This window comes from Mus musculus, chromosome 12 (assembly GCF_000001635.26).
Source record: "Mus musculus strain C57BL/6J chromosome 12, GRCm38.p6 C57BL/6J".
Classification (NCBI taxonomy): domain Eukaryota; kingdom Metazoa; phylum Chordata; class Mammalia; order Rodentia; family Muridae; genus Mus; species Mus musculus.
In genome coordinates this window covers 88,705,118-88,719,984 of record NC_000078.6, presented here as the reverse complement: position 1 = coordinate 88,719,984, position 14,867 = coordinate 88,705,118, and positions in this window count along the sequence as shown.

Below are 14,867 nucleotides of genomic sequence, written 5' to 3'. Positions count from 1 at the left end.
GAAAAAATTTGTAGCTTTATTACACCAGTTTGTGTGTGTGTGTATGTGTGTGTGTGTGTGTGTGTGTGTGTAGTATAGTGTATGTGTGCCAGTATATGCAATGCACATGGACCTATGTGAGGACCAAAGGAGGATATCAAGTATCCTGATCTATCACTTTCTGTCATTTGCCTTTGGACAGGGTCTTTCACTGATCAGGGAGCTAGACTGGCAGCTATGAAGCCCAGAGATCCTCCTGTCTATTCACATACCCTGGGCTACACAGCAGCTTAAGGGGGGTCCTGGGGGTTTGAAGTCATGCTTACATAGCAATTGCTATTAGCCTCTGAGACATCTCTCTAGACCCTCTATTGTTAAGATTCTGGGTCTGGTCTCCCCATTGTTTTTGGAACATGGTTAAAATCATCAATGATTTCATTTGTTTCCCTCCTACTAAATGAGTGTTCCTTTCTACTTGCTAATTTGTTTTTGGTTTGGGGATGTTGGTTGTTTTTTGTTTTTTTTTTTTTTTTGGTTGTTGTTTTATTTTATCTTGTTTGGAGCTTGGGTTTTTGTTGTTCTTGTTGTTTGTTTGTTTGAGACATTATCTGGTGATATAAGCCAGCTAGCCTCAAATTTGCTAAGATAACCTGGAACTTCTGATTCTCCTGCTTCCTCCTCTACCTCCTGCTTCCAGGATTACAGATCCACAACACCATGTTCCATCTATCCATAGCTAGTAGTCAAATCCAGGGATTCATGCATATTAGACAAGCACCCTACCAACTGAACCGTGTCTCTTGGCTAAATGGGTGCTACATTCTGTGTTCCCATCACTCTCTCCAAATAATCATACAATTCTCAGAGTTCTTACACCAAAATCAAGCCACTAGAATAGACATTAGATAGCAATACTAATCCCCAAGGCATGACTTCAGTAGAGCCAAGCTCTTCAGTCCCCCAACCTTCTCTGTTGTATTGTTTTTAAAATCACTAACACCTCACATGCCCTACTTCTGAGCAGATTTCAAACATATACCCCAATGCTATTAGCCCAAAGCATTTTGCCCAAGGTCCCCTGCAAACATTTCTTGTGTTCTTGCACTTGTCTCCCAAGGGTAGTACTACATTGCTGGCCTGCGGGAGTCAGTTTGGCTTTCTGTCCTCTATGTTATGATGACTCCCTTGTTATTAATAAGTGACTTCTTATTAATTAGCTTTATTAGACATTCATTGTGCATGACAGATTGTGCCATAAAGCAACCTAGCATTTTTCAAGGAGGAAACATGCACTGAAAGAGTCCAATCACAGGACACAGAGACAGCAGGGAGTCACATGGAGACTATAGCAGAGCTTCCAAAATTCTAAAAAGGCAGGACCTAATCTGGACAACCATGTCTGGCAGAGGAAGGAAGGGCAGCAGGTGAATGCAAGATTTGTCTCTGTGCAGGCACCAGCCCAGGGGGGGACTGGGAATAGTCAGGCTTTGAAGAGGTCAGTTCCCAGTAACTGTTTCTAACTCCAAGCATCCTGCTTATCCCATGGAACAAAAGAGTCTCCAGGGCTTGCAGCCAATACGAGCCTTCCAGTCATCTCCTGAATTCATCAGCCTTTTGCCAGCTAAGAAGAACCATCAGCAAAGGACTATGGACTCCAGGCTGGGGGAGATCCAGGTAGAGAGCTGTATGTCTACTCTGCAGCCACATCCTTCTTCTCCAGGACCCGAAGGTGGGCACCTTGTATAGGCTGATGGTAGTGGGAAACCTAACCAAAAACAAACTTTACAAAGAAAAAAATATACTGAGGCAGAAACCATCCCTAGCACTCAAACCATTTTCAAAGCAACTCTAAAGTATCCTGCTTAGGGATCAAACCTTAACATGGTCCAGGAATAGTCAGTGTTTAATGGTCTTGAATGTTTGAGTGGCAGAGATTTACTCATTGATACTGATTGTTTATTTCAAACTGTCCTCATTCCTCCAATCAACTATGTAAGTTTGTGTCTGTCTGAAACTTTATTCCTCCTCACAGAACAAAGAAGCGGCTAGGACAGCATAGCCACTCTTGAGCTGAGTACTAACAAGTCAGTGCCTATGCCTCAGAATAAACACCCAAGCTTAGCGGCAAAGAAGATGCTTGCCAATGCCAGACTCTGAAGGATAGGACTGAGCTCTGCCCACAAACCAGCTACAAAGCCTTCTATGCCAGGAAGGTAATGACAATACTGACCACAGAGAGTAGCTTTTGGGGATGAATAATCTAATATTTGTAAAGTGCTCAGTTGATGTCATTAGGGAAAGGCTGCTATAAGTACTTGTTAAATACAACAAACATTCCCATGGTCACAACTTCCAGAAGTCCCTCCATAATGCATCCTTACCTTACTAATGGTGACAGTGACCTATTTCTGGACTATCTCAGGATCATGGACAAGAAAAGTGTGACCCCTGCTGTCATTGTTGATAATCCTATTCTAAAGTTCAACCAGGATCGATACTGATGACTTTAGCTCTTTATGTAGGTGGCACTTCTCGCTCTCTCTCTCTCCCCCCTGCTGGGTAGGACCCAAACCATCCCCTCCCATATGCCCAACACCACATCCAACAGATGTTCAGACAGGAAAGGCAAGGGTCATTTTAGAAACCATAGCACACCCTAGCTGTATTCCCATGGTCCTGGCCCACACACTAAAACTATTTTTAAATAATATACTTTGCTTGGTTGTGGGTTTTTAAAAAAAATTCCTCCTCAGGATTCAAGCTCAAGATGGAATGATTGCCAAATGCTAACAGCTTTTTGAACAGGACGTAGTTAAAAATATGTCTGAAATGGTTTTAACTCAAACTCAAAAAATAGCTTAACTAGCTAGGGAGCCATATCGTAGGCAGTGGGGGGTTGGGAGTGAAAAAGAAAGAGGGATTCCCTTCAGAGGGGACTACAACAAACCTCACATAGGAGTGATACCGGGTTTGATTCCCCCACATGAATAATATGCTTTGAAAGCACAGATGGACTCGCCAGGGAAAAGAGTGAACAACTCCAGAAAGTTCATTGCCATCAGATGCTATTGATGAACCACAGAATGTAGCTACTTTATCCCATAACAGTCAAAGGTGGTCACTGTGACACCACAGTGGCCTTGTAGAACAGAATATCAGCTCCCACTCCAGGGAGTCACGGAACTAGAATCTGCATGCCAGCAAAGATGACTATGGGGATTCAAATTCAAGTTCAAGGGGCTGGAGAGATGACTTAGTGCTAAAGAGCAAATACTATTCTTACAGAAGACCCATGTTCAATTCCTGACACTCCCATCAGGTGGCGTACAACTACCTATAACTCTAACTCCAGTAGATCTGGCACCCTCTTCTGGCCTCTAAAGGGCACTTGCATTCATAATTGCACATACACAGACACATAACTAATTAAAAAATTTTAAAAATAAATCTTAAAAAAAAACAAGCTCAAAGTCTAATACAATAACTCTACCGTGAGTTGCACTGAAACTATTTCTCCCCATTTGACATATAAGAATACTGAGGCACAAGGGAGAATGGCAGCTGAGTCATGTCTAATGGTATTGCCCATAGTCTCACTTCATCTCAGGATTTGGACAAAAATAAGGTTCTATCAGTCCTAGGCAATTATAATAGAGAATTTGTATTTTTTTCACTAGGAGCTAGTGGTTGTTAAATTTTATTATCAATTTGACACTAACTAGAACCACCTGGGAAGAGATGACTCTTGACTAAGAAATTGGCCAGATAATTTAGGCCTGTGGGCATGTCTATAAGGGATTTCTTGGATGGTCGGATGGATGGATGGATGGGTGGATGGATGGGTGGATGGATGGGTGGATGGATGGGTGGATGGATGGGTGGATGGATGGGTGGGTGGATGGGTGGGTGGATGGGTGGATGATTAGTATGGGAGAGCTTGCCCATAGTTGGCAGAAACATCCCTAGGTAGATGCGTTCTAATTATATAAGAAAGCTAGTTGAGAGAGCCAGAGAGAAAGGGAGCAAGCAGTGTCCCGCCATGGTTCTGCCTCCAGTTTCCACCCAGACCTCAATGCTCTGACTTCCCTCAAGGACAAGTGTGACCTGAAAGTGTAACCTGAAATAAGCGCCTTTCTACCAAAGTTGCTTCTAGTCATGGTGTTTATAGCAACAGCAGAAATCATGACCTAAAACTGTTGATCAAAGCAGTGTTTCTCAAAGTTTATTTATCAAACCAGACTCCTGTCAGAGGATCTGTTTGTCTATATATTTAGGAAATTCATAGTATACATTTTAATATTAAAATATATTATGTATAATAATGTCCTAGTTGACTTTCTATTACTATGATAAAATGCTAACCAAAAGTGACTTACGGAGGAAAAAGTTTGCTTCATCTTAAAACTCCTGATTACAGTCTTTCCCTGAGGGAAATCAGGATTGGAACTCAAGGTAGGAACCTAGAGGTAGAAAGTGATGATGGAGCAATGTCATTCTCCATGGCTTGCTCAGCTTGATTATGTACGCGCATGGATATATACATTTACATAGATATGTGATACACACAGAATCCAGGCCTACATGCTGAGGCATGGCACCACCCACTCACACTAACTCTTAATCAAGAAAATGTTCCAAAGACTTGCCTACCAACCGATATGCTGGAGGCATTTTCTCAGATGAAGTTTCTCTTCTCAAATGACTAACTTGTGTAAAGTTGACCCAAAAAGAAAGAAAGGAAGGAAGGAAGGAAGGAAGGAAGGAAGGAAGGAAGGAAGGAGGGAGGGAGGGAGGGAGGGAGGGAGGGAGGGAGGGAGGGAGGGAAGGGAGAGAGAGAGAGAGAGAGAGAGAGAGAGAGAGAGAGAGAGAGAGAGAGAGAGAGAGAGAGAACTGCACAAATACATTTCAAAAGAGCCCTACAGGAAAGAGACCTGCTTAATATTTCTTAATCAAGTGTATTATAAGCTTATATTATTCCAGCCCATCCCTCACTAGATACCTATTTGCACTAAGAAAAGCTCATGAGGTATTTTTATGGAAGAAATACATGTTGGGTTTCACTTCTATTTGCCATTTAATCATATGGTCAAGACATCTCCAGGAAAGCATCTTTCTTAAAGTATGGAGATGGGATCCTCTTTATAACAACTGTAAACATATTTTCAAACTCGGATTGATCTGTTCCTGGAGCATGAAACTCATTCCCTTACAAAGCTAACCAACCCATCTGAATAGCTTCAGTATTAGAAAATCTTTACATCAGGGCCAAATCATCCTTCCCACAATGCATCAGGAAGCACTAAAATCTACCTCAAATTCAGCACCCTGCAAAGGAAATGAGTCACTGCTCTTCATGTTCACAGATGTCTCTTGTACTAATAGACGTACAAGCCTACATCTCTCAGATAACCTAGAGTTTCAAGTATGTCTCAGAACTACAGAGTCCTATAGCTTAAAGGGATTTTTTAAAAAATATTTTCTACTCCAGCCTCCTGGGCATTTGTACGTGTGTATTTGTTCACGGGTGTGCACATGAATGTGGGTAGAGGTGAACCTGCCGGAGATCAACCTCTGATGTCATTTCTCAGAACCTATCTATTTTGTTTCAGAGACAGGTTCACCTGTTAGCCTGGAGTTTACCAAGTGATATATCTGGATAGGTCAATGAGCCCATCTCCACCTCTGAGGGCTAGGTCTTCACCTCCTCAGACCACAGCATCCATGGTTTGGCTGCTCAACATTCCCCTGAACTCTTACATTCTTCCAAGTCAAAGGCCCTCCATGCCTGACTTTTTCACACAGGTTGAGGCTCAGACTTGGATACTTATACTGGCATGGTAATCGCTTTATCAATTGACCTATCTTCTCATCCCTCTACTCCTCTTATATTTCGTTTAATTTTATTATTTGTTGGGAGGGGATGACATACAGCCTCACTCTACATCTCAGGCTGATCTGGAACACGTCATTCTCTTGTCTTAACCTCATAAGCACTAGAGTTAGAGGTATGATCCATTATGAAAAGCTTCATTCATCTTTTAAAAATGCATGTCTTGTAAGATCAGACAAGCAAGAAAAGTACCATGTGCAAGCCTGGCTTTGAATATAGAATGCTTTGGGTGCTCTTTTTTTTTTTACTTCCCCAGGAATTCCTGGATGTTTGAGGTTCATGCCTAACCCCTCAGGTTCCTTCAGAGAAACACACAGAGATTCCCATAGCCTTCCTACTTGTACCCTTGTCAGATGCCACACTGGGAGCTAGATGAGTCAGAGAGCTCACCCAGCGTGGGGAGTTTTGTGTTCCAGCATCTCTCCTCCTGGAGTGTCCAAGCTGGGGCTGTTCTTCACCCCACGCTGCCTCCTCTCCATCACTGCCATCTGCACCTCCTTCCCAGGGATCACCATCTGCTTTCCTGAAACCACTCAGCCGCCCCCAGCTCTTTGCTCTGCTTACAAGCCCACTCCTTGATCCACTCTCCTTGCAACTTGAGCCTTTCTCTTTCCTTCCCACAATCTTCATTCATTCTATTTTCGCCTCCTCAGACCAGAGCTTCCATAGTTGTGTGCTCAACATTCCCCTGGATTCTTATATTCTTCCAAGTCAAACCTTTACTCACCAGGAAGTTCCTCAAGACTCTATGGTTGGAGTTATTTTGCCACCCAGTCATATATGTTTGCTGAAGAAATCACTAAAACTCATTATGACCCTTTTCTATACCAACCTAGGCACTTGTATTCTAAAATGTTACTCCTTATGCCCATTGCATACTCCTCTTACAGGAAGTCCTTCCTCACAAGACAGCAAAGGGTAAAGCATAGTACATATTAGGCAAATGCAGAGTGATACAACATCTCAATAATATCTCTGCAAGCAAAACATATAACCACCCATTCTTACAAAAGTCTGTTCTTCAGGGAACTGGGAGATGGCTCAGTTGGACAAATTTTTGCACTGCACATATGAGTGCCTAAGTTCAGCTGCTCAGGACCCATATAGAAATATGAGGATAGCAGCATCTGTAATCTCTGTGCTGGGGTAGGGGAGGAGGGTCAGAGACAGGCAGATCCCTGAAGCTCAGTGGCCAGCCAGTTGAGCCAAATTAGTGAGGTTACAGGTTCAATAAGAGACTTTGTCTCAAAAATTAAGGCAGAAGCCAGACATGGTAGTATATGTCTTTAATGTCAGCATTCAGAAGGTATCTGCATGTACATATACATAAATCTCAAACCAAAAGAGAGATAAAAATGTAGAGATAATCAGTTTTATAATACCTAAAACCTGCAAACAATAAGTTAAAAAAATGTAAGAATTTGGGCACTTAAGAAACTGATGATACTTCCCGCAAGAGTGGCATCTATTCTGCCCCATATGCTTGACACATGTCATCTCATTTAATATTAAGAGGAATTCTTGCCAGGCAGTGGTGGTGCATGCCTTTAATCCCAGCACTTGGGAGGCAGAGGCAGGTGGATTTTTTAGTTCAAAGCCAGCCTGGTCTATAGAGTGAGTTCCAGGACAGCCAGTGCTATACAGAGAAACCCTGCCTCAAAAAACCAACCAACCAAACCAAACCAAACCAAACCAAACCAAAACAAAACAAAACAAAACAAAAAAGAGGAAATTTTGAAGCTGGAAAAGAAGTTTAGAGAAGGAATTCAAACCTAAGCTTCAGGACAGGTTCACTTCCTTGTCCTCCGATATAATTAAAGGTATGGTCCAAAAGATTTTAGCCTCAGGTCCTTCAAGAATGGATCTTGTGTTATAGATATGAGCTTCATTACCTTGCTTCTTTCTTTCCCTCACTCGTAGTGCACCGCTTCTCAGACTGTGCCTTTTATACCTTCCTTTTCTACACTCCCTTTAGAATCCTTCCTTTTCTACACTCATGTTTTCCACTACTCCCTGGATGAAGTAGTGGTTATTCAGACTCTAGGAGACAGAAGTTCTACTCTAAAATCCGCCTCCCAGGCAAACTAGAGTCCTGCGTGAAGGCTGATGAAGAGGGACAGGGTTCAGTGACTAATGTTCACACACACTGATGGTAAAAATACATTTTAGATAGTGAAAATACATTGTTGACCAAGGAAACCTCAAAATACAAAAATCTGGCATGTAACTATGGGGACAAGGGAATCGACCTCTTCCCCCACCAAATACTCTGATGCATCTGCTTCCAAACTGGGAATTAACCTATGAATCTACAGTCTCTGGTAAATGAGGAAGTTGGCACTATTATGCCAAAAAAGCATATAAGAAAATTACTGGGAAGTCTATAAAATTGATTGAATATGTTGGATACGGGTGAGTGTGATACATCAGGTTTCTGGGAAAGGGGCAGGATGTTCTTCTAACTTCCTAGAGAAGTCAAGGAAAATGGATAGCAAGCCCATGGGTTCAGATGACCACCTCATTTCCTTCATCTCTAACGTCAACATAAGGTATCATAGAGAAAAACTCACAATGAGAAATGCAATACTCAGACACACATAGCAAGGTGTTCTTGCTTGGGCTTCTGAGAGCCAGTAGCCTTTACTAACTGGAAGTGGTTTCCTATCTACAACTTTTTCACAAGCCACACAATGGATTCTTCCTTCTATATTTGGTCTTACAAATCTATTTGTTAACTAACTCCCCTTCAGTGTTAATCTTCTAAGAGTCTACAAAGATATAGTTCAATTTTCATTCCCCTATTTGTAATATCAATTACAGGGAAATAAGCAATAAACACAAGACAGAGCTCCTGCTTATATACTTTACATCCACAGGTAATGATAGACACCAGACACCAATAGCACACATACACAGGAGACATCATTTTTTAATGCTGATAGCTACTGTGGGAAAAATGAAACAAAACCATGCGATGTCATGGGAAAATGACCCACTTCACACTGTATAGTCAAAATAGAGCCATGAAAAACTATTGCTCTGAGTTTTGTCTGATGGCATGCGTATAATACATGGATGCTTTCCAACACAGTGGGACAAACATCACTGATAAGGTTCCAGATAAAATGTATATAAAATTTCAGTAATGACATTAATAAGTCTCATTCTTAGAAGTCATTCTGTAAAATGGAGTGAGACATTTGCTACAGGGAGGACAGGAAAATGGGAAAATCAAACATGCAATACACACTTTTGAGGCTCAGGACACATACACACTCTTTTTAGCCTTTGGTGGTTGAGTACTGAAGGCAAGGGACTATGGCAGCAGACCACCTACTATCAAATCCTGGCTTTACCATCTACCAGCTGGGAGATCTTCGACAAATTGGAAAATATTGCCTTATTTTGAAATCTTTTAAACAGCTACAGGGCCATGGAGATTAGTCAGTGGGTAAAGGTGTTTGCCACCAAATCTGACAATCTGACTGCGATTGACGGGACCCACAGGATGGTGAGAACTATCTCCTGAAAGATACTGGACCTCCACATGCATACACCTATGAACCTACACACATACACACAATGAATATATAAATTGATTGAGTATAATTTTAGAACGGTTTAAATAGTTACAATAATAGTTGCTCTCTCTTCAAAGGTTGTGATAATTAAATAATTTAACTTATGTAAAGCACTTAGAATAAATCACAGAGTCTGGTAAGTGTTGTATAAGTATTACCATATTCATCCCCAGCTGCAACCCTTCATGAACATTCATGCACATATCAACATCAGGCATCCTCCCAGACCACTCCTCAAGGCAATCAGTGCAAAGACCCCTGTGCAAATTGGATGAGGCAGATCCCAGCAGGAAGCTGATTTCAGACCTAAGCTTAAAGAGGTTTCAAAAAACAGGCAGAGGTGAAGATGCAGTGCATGTAGAATTGTAGAAAACTATAATTCCTTTAGAATCTCATCAAGACTCCAAATAAGCATCAGTACCTAACCACACCCAGTTTACAGAAGTTATAAAAGGAGGCCCCACATCCTCTAGGCACTTTCTCTGATATCTCCTTGGCTAGAACCATTGTCTGAAGACCAGTGATCTTACTAACAAGATTACAACATTTGCTAAGAAATACAACATTCTGGGTTCACCCAGTTGATCCTTATGAGCCTTAAGTGTGCCCAAGCCTAGCATACAGTTTAGCATACTAACAGTTTGTGGAATAAATGAATTATAACTCTTTGTTTGTGCTTCCAATAAATAATAATACATTCACTGAAACTAATCAAAGCACTTACTTTCATTTTCTCATCATCTAAACCAAAAACTGTAATAATAATAATTGTTATTATTATTATTATTATATTATAATAAATTCTAAAACAATCAGTTGGCGTTTTATAATAAAGCAAAGTGTGAAATCTTCATTAATTTTAGGTTGGACATCCATTCTATAAGTTTAAAGATCTGGTTTCATCTAAACTCTAATTTCATATTGTCCCATTCGTGGTGCAAAACAAAGAAATTTTTAGAACTGAGGAGACAATTTCCCCTCAAATTTCGTAGAGAGGGATATTGTCTTCAGCACCACGGAGAGCTCCCAGGCGGCTCCGCAGGGTACTGAAGAGCCAGCATTCTTCACAGAGTGTCACCCAGACTGCACACCGATGACCCCTAGTGAAACCCCATGGCCGCTGCAATTCAAACCCTGATACTCAATAAAAAAAACTAGTAAGTCTGGAGAGAATGGGCCTGGAGACAGCTGACTGATCCGTGCAGCTACTTTTGTGCCAACTCGGCATTTTTATTTCCCTTTCACCCCTCCCCCACCAGAAGTTAAACGTCCAAGTGAATTCAAAAGCTGCAATCTAAACTGTGATCCGATCAAGCTGGTCACACCAGACAAAACTGATCTTATAGGAATGGTGACTTTATCCATTTTGGAGAACAGAGTTCATTACAATAATAAGAAACAGAATAAGAAATAAGCAGAAACGGGAAGAAGAGCAGCCACAGCAGAACTGGGAAAGAATTCACTTTACTATCATTTTGGAGGATTAATTCTAAGCTTCCCTCCAATAAACATCATTTTTCACTCTAGTGGGAGGTCCGGAGTCTGAAATTATTCAAGTTAACTTTCAGAGTGCATCTATCTCCTCTTGCCAAGCTCAATGATATTTGTTTAATTGTCACTTGGCCTTCTGCATAGTTCACTGTGGAAGTCCACACACTAGCAACCAGATAGTGAGATATGGATGCTTAGGAATGACTGAGTGTGTATAGTACACATCTTGGAATAACTGCAGAAAACAGGAAAGTAAAAAGGAACCATTGCCAGAGTAGGTTGAGGAGTAACAGAGATGGGGATTGCAGGCTACAAGGGATCTGATCAGAGAAAGGAAAAAAAGGGAGGTTCTTTAGACAAAATAATAATTGTATCTGAAAAGTCCTATGGAATCATACTGTTAACTCTTTATGTAAAAAAAGCATACAATAATATGCATAATTCTGTGTATGAATATATAGAGATTAAATGAACTTTCCCCATTTGGGCTGACAATGCTTACACAAAGAGAAAAACCTAAAAAAAAAAAAAAAAGAGCTGAGACCACCTAACAAAAGCCCCAATACCAGACATGAGAAGCCTTCTTTGGAAGGCTTTGTTGTTCGGGGCTGTCCAAGAGACTCCCAAAACATTTCTGCTATTCCCCTTGCTATTCCCCCAGAGCGAGAAGGAACTTAAGGTTCTATCAAGTAATATGTACGTCAGGACTAGGGTTTAGGGATGCCTGAGCTGGAACTGTCCTGAATGAATGCAGGAAAGGGAAGGAAGAAGTTATGTAATTATATTACAATCTCAAAAATAAAAGAAAAATAGAATGTGAGCCTACAAACACACCCCACCATAAGCTGTAGTTTTCTGTGGCTCTACATAGAAAGGGAAACTGTGTGGAGACAATTACGTGTGCTTCAGATAATGGGTTATTTTTAAACCTGGCCCCCTCTAGGTCCTTTGCCTACCAGCCAACATAAGTGGGAGGATTATATAATTACTTGGAGTCTTCTCCTTGGAGATACTAAGTATTTCAGGCCACATCCCTTCAGCCACCTCCTCAGTGGCAGCCACAGTGTACTGATCACCTTTTCTGAGTTACTACATGCTTTCACACCTCTATTCTTTGCCCATGCTGCCCCCTCAGCCCAACACCCCCTCTTCACTTTTCTTCCTTCCAATCTCCTCATCAAGCTAACATTATGTTCATGCCTCAAAGCTCAGATCAAAAGCTACCTCCTCCATGATGTCTTCCGAGATGTCGTCTATAACCGCCTTCCACAATAACCATTTCCTTCCCTAGTCTTATCTTACATTAGATCTTTCTGTTTCCATGCCCCTATCCAGATTTAACCTCACAGAGAGCAGGCATCTCTCTCTTTTTTGAAGTATCGTCGGCAATACCATCACACTGTGTGGCTTCTCATTCATCACAGAAGGCTATAATACAGTTTTGAATTGATGAGCGATTGAACAAAATTGAACAATGGAAAAGGGAATTTGTAATGTTTTTCCACAGTCATCTTTAGCTAAAATCTTGAATCAAAAGTAACTTGCAAACTGTGTTTACAGATCCATTATGCCCACTGAAGGAGGAAAGGGGAATAGCTAACTAAGCCTTTCACATAACTGGCTAAGGCTACGTTCACCGTCTCTGTGGATGGAACAGATATTCCTTCAATTTGGGGAAGTCTTAGTAACTCCTTTGCCCCACTACTGGGATATGCCCAGAAGAAGCACAGTTTCTGTACCCCAGTTATGACCTCCTGTTGCTTGGTGCTATTTGCCACCATATTCTTATGTGAACTTGACTTCTAGCCTCTCCATAATTGTATCACCACTGGTTTAATAAGCCCTGTACACATTCTACTGTGTTTTAGAGCCTCGAGTCATGAATCCTTCAAGCCATTATCCAGGGTAGCTGAACACAGGAATGTGGCTGTGAACACTGTACATGAATATAGCTGTTTAGAGTCAGGATCATCTCTTGCTGCCACCACACAAAGGACAATGCACTATTAGGAACAGAGCACTCTCCAATTCCTGTGAAAGCAATTATGTGTGCTTAAGATAATGGATTATTTATTAAGCTTGATGTCAAAGAAATGTCTCTTTCACAACCCTTCCGCCAGCAAGTGTCAGTTCCCAGCAACTGCATCTTCCCCTTCCATCACTCTTGGCATTGGGTTTGATGGTGAAAGCTAAGGGAAGGTAGATGAGCCTCAAGTGTAATCGGACTCATCGCCAGGATCCTCTGTGGTGAGCTAGCTCTGGATCTATCTTCCAGCTTCCTGGCTTCCTAATTCTATATACTGTCTTCATGAACCCTCATTATATCTTATTCAGTTCCTTTCAGTTCTCTTGGTTGAATTTGGGCAGATGATGATAATGTTCCTGCCTTGTTCAGGCCACTAGAGTCTGTGTTATGCTTTTCATCTCTCTGATTCCTGATTTGAGCTGCAAAAGGGAGTCTATCTTCTTGCTGCCCAAGTCCATGATAAGAAGATTGTACATGGCACTAGGAATGAGACCAAGAAAGTAACAGCATCCTCCCATGAATTCAGTGGTCCACTCTTCTACATGATCTCATAGTCACCTGCAATGGCCAGTTTCCACTTCTCTCAGATCACCTCTCATTGCTTCTCTGAAAGGAATAAAGAAAACAGGAAACAGAAAACGTGGGACTGAGTTTGTACATTCATTTCCCATAAGCTGCAGGGGACCACCCATCTCGAGCCTTAGTTTCTCCATCTGTAAAGTGGAAACTCTATTTAACCAAAGTATATGAGAACTAAACCAGATAACAGAGAGGCGATGTTAGGATGTTCTCAGAATTGTAACAGGAACAGGGTAGGACTTGAGGACCACTACAGTTAGTGAGGACTTGAGGCAGGTGGGGGCAGCAGAGGGCCACTAGGGGAATAGAAGGAAGGACAGCTTTTAGAATCTTTGGTTCTATGAGCAGGCATTGAAGCAATTAGGTCCTTTAAGAAGGACATATGGTAGAGGGAGGGGATAGAAATCAATCGGATAAATGTACAGGGTCTACTCAGATAGAGTGTGAGGTTCCTAGGACAATTGATACCACAGAGATAGCAGGGAGCCTGGGTGCCCAAAACCTTGCGGTGATAGAGCTTGCCTCCTCTCTGGTTGCTTTGGAGTTACCTCCCCACAGAAAACAAGTTTTGTCAGTATCAAGCTAGGCAACACATATGAGCAAAATTATTTCATGGGCTAAGTCTTTAAAGTGCCATGATTTGTATCTTTAGCCCAACTATAAAGGTTTAAGACTGAACTAGGCTGATAATAACCTTATCTTAAAGCTCTTATTTTGTCTTTTGTTTTATTTTTAAAACATCCTAGCAACTTTTTTTTTGTCTCATGATCATCTACAAAATGTACATCTCAGATTAGCTTCCCACAGGTCCTGAGAAAGGTATAAAGTGAACATCTGAGAGTGGTCCAAGAAGTTCAAATACACAGACAAAATGGAAAAGGACTGTGAAAGGAGTCTGTGTCTGAAGAGTCCGTGAGTGGGACTGGGCCATGGCTCAGCAGGCCTATGGAACACTCTGTCTGCGAGGCAAAAAAATGAAAGTAAGATGAGGTTTGGGGCATGGGCCAAGCATACAAAAGATCATGTGGCCTTTAAAGGTAGTGACAGTGTCATCTTCTCTGGATTCCCAGTGCTTCTCAGAGGACTTGGTGCATAGAAATGTGCCAGGGGTGCCTGGTGAAAGAAAGAAAGAATGAATGAATAAATGAATAATACTAATTCCTTTGGGCTTCTATCATGAGACAGTAGGCCATATACAGTCTCACAGAGGATACATTTCACAAGTAGATTCTGTTTTTATTGAATGAAGAGAAGGGGTGTTGTTGTTTAATTTGCACCCCAAACATTCTCAGGACAGTTGCTTTAAACTCTCAAGTAGTTT